Source organism: Pituophis catenifer, unplaced genomic scaffold (genome assembly GCF_029215685.1).
Source record: "Pituophis catenifer annectens isolate HBS135680 unplaced genomic scaffold, rPitCat1.0.hap2 SCAF_2, whole genome shotgun sequence".
Classification (NCBI taxonomy): domain Eukaryota; kingdom Metazoa; phylum Chordata; class Lepidosauria; order Squamata; family Colubridae; genus Pituophis; species Pituophis catenifer.
In genome coordinates, this window is record NW_027256882.1 from 220043686 (window position 1) to 220051289 (window position 7604).

Here is a 7604-nt window from a genome sequence, read left to right on the forward strand (position 1 = left end):
TGTGTCTTAGAAGTATATACTGAGTTAAAAAAAACAAAGCTTATGCCATGATCCAGCCAAAGTTAAGCACCTTTTAAATCCTACTTATATTAGTGGTACATTTAGTATTTTTTTTCATTCACTCCCAAAAGGACAGGCAAGCTGCTGTGTTGCAAATGGAATACTGGCAGATACATTTTTATGCGTTTAAACTGCAATCCTATACACTTACCTATAAGTGATTTATTTTGAATAGATATGCATAGGATTCTACTAAGTGCCTAATTTTGGTGCGATTGTGCCTATAAAATTTATCAACATTTACTATATCGTATCTACTGAAAACATATACAGTACTGTGGTGTTGTTTCTATGTACTATGTTTCCTGTTTTGTACTGTCGCCACTAGAAGTATTTAAAATTTAAATTTCATGCGTCCATAGATCAGGTAATATATGTTGGAGATATTTTAACAATAGTATTTATATAGTAAATATAGATGTTACATTTAGCATTATCTACTATTACATTCTAAATAGATGATATGAAGCGAAGCAGGCATGCCTGCAAAGCAAGATTATGATTGGCAAAAATAGGCAATTTGAGTTGTAGATAAATTAGTCTTTTGGTTTGCATCCCAGCTATTTTTTAGTAGTAAAATTTTAGGAAGATTATTCTTTTAAAACGAATGCTTGCTGAGTCGAGGCTTATATAGAAACAAAATCAGTGATCAGTGATCAGTTTTGAAAACTCTCTTAAGAAGACCTAAGGGTCTTCTTAAGAAGACCCTTAGGTAATTAAGAAGTATGGGGGTATGGAAGTGGCCTTGAGCTTCTGGAAAAAGGGCAGGATATTCTTCTAATAAATAACTAGGCCCAACTGGGAGGACATGTTGGCTTAAGCTCAGGCTTACAACAGGCATGATGTACCTATGTGCATTGTTGAGAATGCATTTTTTCATTCACTTGGCCTTATCCTATCCTTTCTCCACTTATGTTTGCCAAATAAGTCAAGAAGTGAAAGATAACTTCAGTTCTTGCATCTGTACTGTACTTTTGAGCCTTTGTGCTTATAAGAGCTGCAAGCCTGCCATACCTAACTGTGAGGCCCATAGTTACAGATAGTCCTCAACTTACAACCACAATTGAGCCCAAAATGTATGTTGCTAAGTGAGAAAATTGTTAAGTGAGATTTGCCCTGTTTTATGACTTTTCTTGTCATGTTTGCTAAGTGAACCACTGCAGTTGTTAAGTTAGTAACACGATTGGTAAGTGAACTGGCTTCCCCATTGACTTTGCTTCTCAGAAGGTTGCAAAAGGGGGTCACATGACCCCGGACACTGCAACCGTCATAAATATGAACCAGTTGTCAAGCATCCGAATGTAAATCAAATGAGCATGGGGATGCTGCAATGGTCATAAGTGTGAAAATGGTCATAAGTCACTTTTTTCAGTGCCATTGTAACTTCGAACTGTCACTAAATGAACTGTTGTAAGTCAAGGACTCCTGTATTTGGGGGCAGATACATACTGGCTAGTGAGGCAGCCCCAGGAACAGATGCTGCTTCTTTTGAGTTGCTAAGAGGTGCGTGCAGGGATGCTTCAAATCACCTTTTCCCTACAGATCTGGACTGATGTACAATTGTATTCTTGAGCATCAATATCATTTTATGAGTAATGGCACGCAGAATAAATACTGATGACAGATGTTAGTTCAATTGATATACAAAAACAACAAATTATGCTAAACCATTTCTGACAGATGTTTACACTGATTATACATGTATCTGTTAATATAACATTCTGTTCACTTGTTTCGAACAGCTTCCATATCCTCTTTCCTTATGTCTACTTTCCATTCATTCTGATTGGAGATTTATCTTGTCTTCTAACACTTTTTCATAAAAGATAGCTATATCATCTTTCTGAAATTGGCTAACTTTCATTTCTTTCATTTTCCTTTTCTGTCATGGTCATTTTTTTCTGACAATCCATTTTTGACAGTCCCAAAAATGGTTTGCTCCACACTCAGAGCTTCTCTTACCATGCCTCTATCCCCTTCAAGCTTTCATCATAAACAATCAAATCAACCAGACTTTTAAATTTATGTGCTTGCTATATGTACAAATGAACTGAATCTTGCTTATGAATTTGAAAAAAATTGCAACTTTTTCTAAGCAGATACACACCATATATTCATCATTGTCATTCATTTTGGGGTGTCTAAACAGTCCAGTCCTTTTCTATATTTCCTTTTACTTCATTCAAATGATGTAGAACAGCGGTGTCAAACTCGATTTCATTGAGGGCCGCATCGTGTTTGTCCTCAGGGGGCCGGGGTGGACTTGGCCAGGGTGGGCATGGCCAGATTGGTGTCACTCCTGTTGAGGGTGCCTGTGGTGGTCCGAGCGCTCTCCCAGCGAAAACGGGTTCCCAAGTTCCATTTTCGGTTGCCATGCCTCCTGCAAACCTCTGCCAGTGAAAATGGAGCTTGGGAGGGCCACACACAGCCCTCCCGAGCTCCTCTTTCACTGGCAGAGGTTTGAAGGAGACTGTGGCAACCGAAAACGGAGCTCGGGAGCCCATTTTCACTGGCAGAAGCACTGTGGGCCAGTCCTTCACTGTTTCCAGAGTGGCCCTGCAGGTCAGATCTAAATACCCACAGGCCAGATCCGGTCCCTGGGCCTTGAGTTTGACATCCCTGACCTAAAAGACCAATGTTTTCACCTGGATTGCATTCATTCATTACATTGCACATTTTCCATAAGTCGCCTTCCTACTTCTTCTACCATTTACATACATTGGAACATAAACGAGCAACTATCACCAACTTATAGGTTCATACTTTTGTATGCACCCATAACCACTCAAATAATGCCAGTTCATATTTTCTGACATATTTTGACCCATTCCTTATTGGAACTATATCTTTATTTTTTAACATATTCTTTAATTCAAAAAGTATAAACCTCCTACATTCCCATCTATTACGTCTTCTTCAATGTTTCACAGACATACAACATATTTATTTTTCTTTCCTATATTTCACTTGTTAGTCTGTGCATTTGGGCCTTTACTTCTTTAATGATCCACATTGTGCTCCTCATCTTCTATTTGTCAAGATTGTTCCCTGATGGACCTAATAGGTAATAACTTCTGTGGTCCAACTTAGCTTTGCTTAACTATTCTTTCCCCTATCGCCTTTTAGTAAGAGAAGGTGTAAACTATCTTACTAGCTGTAGTGTACCTATGCCACATGCAGCATTCCCTGCTAATGGAGAGTAAAGTACCGGTCATGACCAGCATGACCTAAGTCCAACTAAAGTATTGTCAATGTATTCTGTGCAAGTTTCAATCTCTAATATAGAGACTTCCTTGGAACCAAGTATCCTGTTGCTTCACTCTGTCAGATAGGAGTCATATATTATGTAGTGACACATACATAGGATGTTATGAACTATAATAGCTGTGAAATATGTTTATTACCAAATAATTCACAGATGGAACATGAATTTCACCATTAATCTGTCTCCCATCTCCTCATATAAATACTGTATGTGTTGGCAATTTTTATTACATTACTGGTATAATTATTTTGATGAAACTATTACAGCTAATTTGGTCTAGACAACCAGTTTTGTCAGGAGACTGTGAGTTCTAGTCCTGCCTTAGGCACAAAAGCTGCCTGGGTGATCTTGGGTCAGGCTTTCTCTCAGCTCAACTCATCTCATGGGTTGTTAGGTAGAGAATACAGTAGGATGAGAAAGGAATATTAGGTATGTTCCTTGAATTATTTATAAAAATAATTGGGATATAAATAAATATCACTTTACGTTTTGCATAAACTTTGGAGTAGCCCTTGGTAATTCCATCTTGAGAACTTTGGCACATAATAGGATATTGATTGAATTTAAATAATTTACAGATAGAACCTTTCAAATTCATTCCAAAATGACATGACTACGTTGTCTCCCATGTCTTGAAAGTCACTCAGACATCTGGATCCATTTACAGGGTTTAATGACTCTTGAATGCATTCTTTTACGAACTGCAGCGCCAAATTCTGCAACACCAATAGATTTTAAATCAGAAAAGCTAGTCTGTGGAGAACGTTCATTGGTAACATTTAGCTCAAAACTAAAATTGAGAATAGAGAAAGCATTGAAAGCTAAACATATACTAAACAGACTGCATTCCATACTTGATTGTTGTTTAAATGTGGCAAAAAAGTGTTATGAATATGTCTTTTCCAAAAAATTAATGCTATCTAGAATATACGTACATAAACCTTTGTCCCATATTGTTTGTACAGTACTTGAGATATCTACCCTTATTTTGTTCTTGAAGTGCCCTCTCTTGGTTGATTTGTGCAATTTCATTACTATTAAGAAAAGTAGGTAGTTGTATGCCTTATTTTTTCATACACACATAATGAATTTGTAGGAGAAAAAAGTCATTAGATCATGTTGTGTAGGTGATGCAGCAAGATTATACACCAAATTCTTTCCATAAAGGAAAAGATAATACAATAAGATTCTGTACTTTCTTGATCTGCCAGTTAATAATGTTAGCTGCTTGACTGGTCAGTGATCATATTAAAATGGATCATAAAAAATAATTATGTTCCTGTCCCAAAAAAAACGAAAACCCACAAACCAAGGTGTGTCAGAGAAATAGATTTTTGTGTCTGTTAAGATAAAAAGTTCAGTAAAATGTTTTCATTCTAAACATTCTCCATATTCTTTGAAATAGTGACATATGTCATATAATGCATATAATAATGTTGATTTAAAGAGAGTATTGAGAATATCTGTTTTGAGATATTGCCTTTTTTAATATTGATAGTCCTGTGGATTTTCATAAACATTAAAATCCAGATTTAGGAAAATGTTTTCCCTATGTATATAAAAGATAATATTAGGATAATAAATTGAGAGATTAGTTGGGACTAAATATGTTTTAATATGAGTAGGACAGCTGCTTAATTTTCTTTCTTATTCTGCATCTGTTACATTTGTTCATAATCTCTTGATTTTGATGCATGAATTTAAACAAGTGTTCAGAGTAGATATTGTTCACAAAATGCTAAGTATTATATGGTGCAAATTATACAATATTTGGACAGTTATTTAGCACCTAAATTATTTACAGATATTTTAGACCGCATTATTTGCTTAGTTAATATATTTTAGCATTTTTATTTAGGATCCCATCAAAATAGTTTGGAATAATTAGCAATAGTTTTGTTTCCTAAGGACCTATTTTGTAACTGCAATTCATCTCTTCTTAAAAAGTTCTTAACCAGTGTTCTTATAAGATAACCATATAGCTATCAATATCTACTGTATATATAGTATGTTAGATTCTCCATTGTCCAGAACTGTTGTTAAAAATTGCAATCTTTATTCACTGTTGCCCTTTAGAAAGATGAATTATAATTCTGCCTTGTATGTGCTAAGTGGAGTATATTACCAAGAGGTCAGTGAATAATCCACAACTAAAAGAATGCTTGGGAGCTTTTTCATAACAGCTGAATAATTATGAAGGCAAATTGGTAGGCTGATGGCAAAGTTCCCAGTGATCAGAGTGATAGGTTGGGTTTTATTGACTGATGGAGGTTTTAAGGACTAGCATACCATTGTCCTCCACCTTTCCCAGGTATATGGCTTACAGTGGGGGTCCAAGCATTCCAATCCTTAACGGGGTCCACAGCCCATCTTAGCTGAACCTTCTGTGCATTCTGGCAGCCATCTGTGTAGCACAAGTGACTTGGCTCAGTTAGCCTACAGCCGCTTCTGCCTGAATTCCAGTGTGTTTTGGATGCGTGTGAAGCCTCCATATTGTGCCATCTGCAAAGCTTCTTGGGATAAGTAGTTCCATTGCAATTCATCCAATTTTTTTCCCTGAGATTTCAATGACAAAAAGTATCTGTTGAGCTACAATATTATTAAAGTAAAATATAGGGAAAAAATGGTTTTGACTGAAATGTGCAAGGCGTTTCGACTTAAAATTCATGCTAATACAGCTGTTGTTTTTCTTAAATCATGTGTCCTATTTGTAAATAGAAGAATCCTATTCTAACCTTGAAGGTTTAATGCTCTGTGCCAAATGTGATTCTTATAAATAAAAGTCGCTTGTTGATGGACATATTTCCATATTTGTTCCTGCCATTTAATAGACAACTTCCTACTAAAATTAAGAATTTTGCCAATTGACTTTGACCAAAAAATTAACCATTTATTTTTATCAACTCTAGGATAACTTTTAACAACAGGATAGTTTGGACAAAACTCAGCAGCACTTTTTCGTGCAGCTGTTGATAAAAATAGGATCGCCAACATGATTGCTAATATCCTTCCGATGACGGATATGGCACAAGAAGATGAAGAATCACCTGTGTTTCCAGTGAAATTCTTGTGTGTCTGGTTCATTACAGGAATACATTTAGAACTTCTGGGTGACTTGATGCTGTGGCTATCAAAGATCAGCTTAGCTGTGCTCTATTTTTGAGGACATCCTGATCCTCTCTTACCTCTGCATAGGGGCTAGTATAACTTTTCAAAGCCTTTATAGGTTACCATCAATTCTGCTGATAGGATTTGAATTCTGTTAGCACACAACTTTAGAGCGCCTTTCCTTAATAATGTCTTCAATCTGGTTTGGGCTGTTCAAAAGCCAAATTATCAATTTTATGGAGAGCTACTATTGACCGTTAAGGTCAATTACATTTTAGCCACTGAGCCACGTTAAGGGACGCAGTGGCTCAGTGGCTAAGACGCTGAGCTTTTCAATCGAAAGGTCGGCAGTTCAGCGGTTCAAATTCCTAGTGCTGTGTAACTGAGTGAGCTCCCGTTATTTGTCCCAGCTTCTGCCAACCTAGCAGTTCGAAAGCACGTAAAAAATGCAGCTAGAAAAATAGGGATCACCTTTGGTGGGAAGATAACAGCATTCCATGCGCCTTTGGCGTTTAGTCATGCCGGCCACATGACCACAGATACGTCTTCGGACAGCTCTGGCTCTTTGGCTTTGAAACTGAGATGAGCACTGCCCCCTAGAGTCAGGAACGACTAGCACTTATCTGCAAGGGGAACCTTTACCTTTACCTTACTATTGACCATCTACTGATGACATATTTATTGAACATGCAATTTGATGTTGCATACTGTACTACCAGAAGATCTTTATCCTTAGGTTGCTACCCCATTTAAATAGCTTCCATCCAGGAGCTCTGGAGCAGAGTTTTTCAAACTGTATTTCATGGAAACTTAATGAATTCCACGAGAGACTAAAAAATCCCACATTATATAAGGCCAATTTTCTACCACTAGAAATTTGCCTCTTGATTACTGTTGCCTAAGCCTGCCAGAGGGACCTTGGGGGTGGGGGTGGGTGTAATGATATTGGGAGTCCTGCTAGAGGACCTGGGGGGGGCACAGTGTAATGATATCGGAAGTGAAAAGGTGATGCAATTGTGCACCTATTTCTCACAATAATTAGAAGTGGAAAATAGGGGCTCTAAACAGGATGCTTTATTTGCATTGTACTTCTGACTTTTGCCTTAGTTGCTGATCACTTGTAACAGTAAAGCAAGAATAATGTCCTTCAGCCTGACAAAGTGAAATGTAT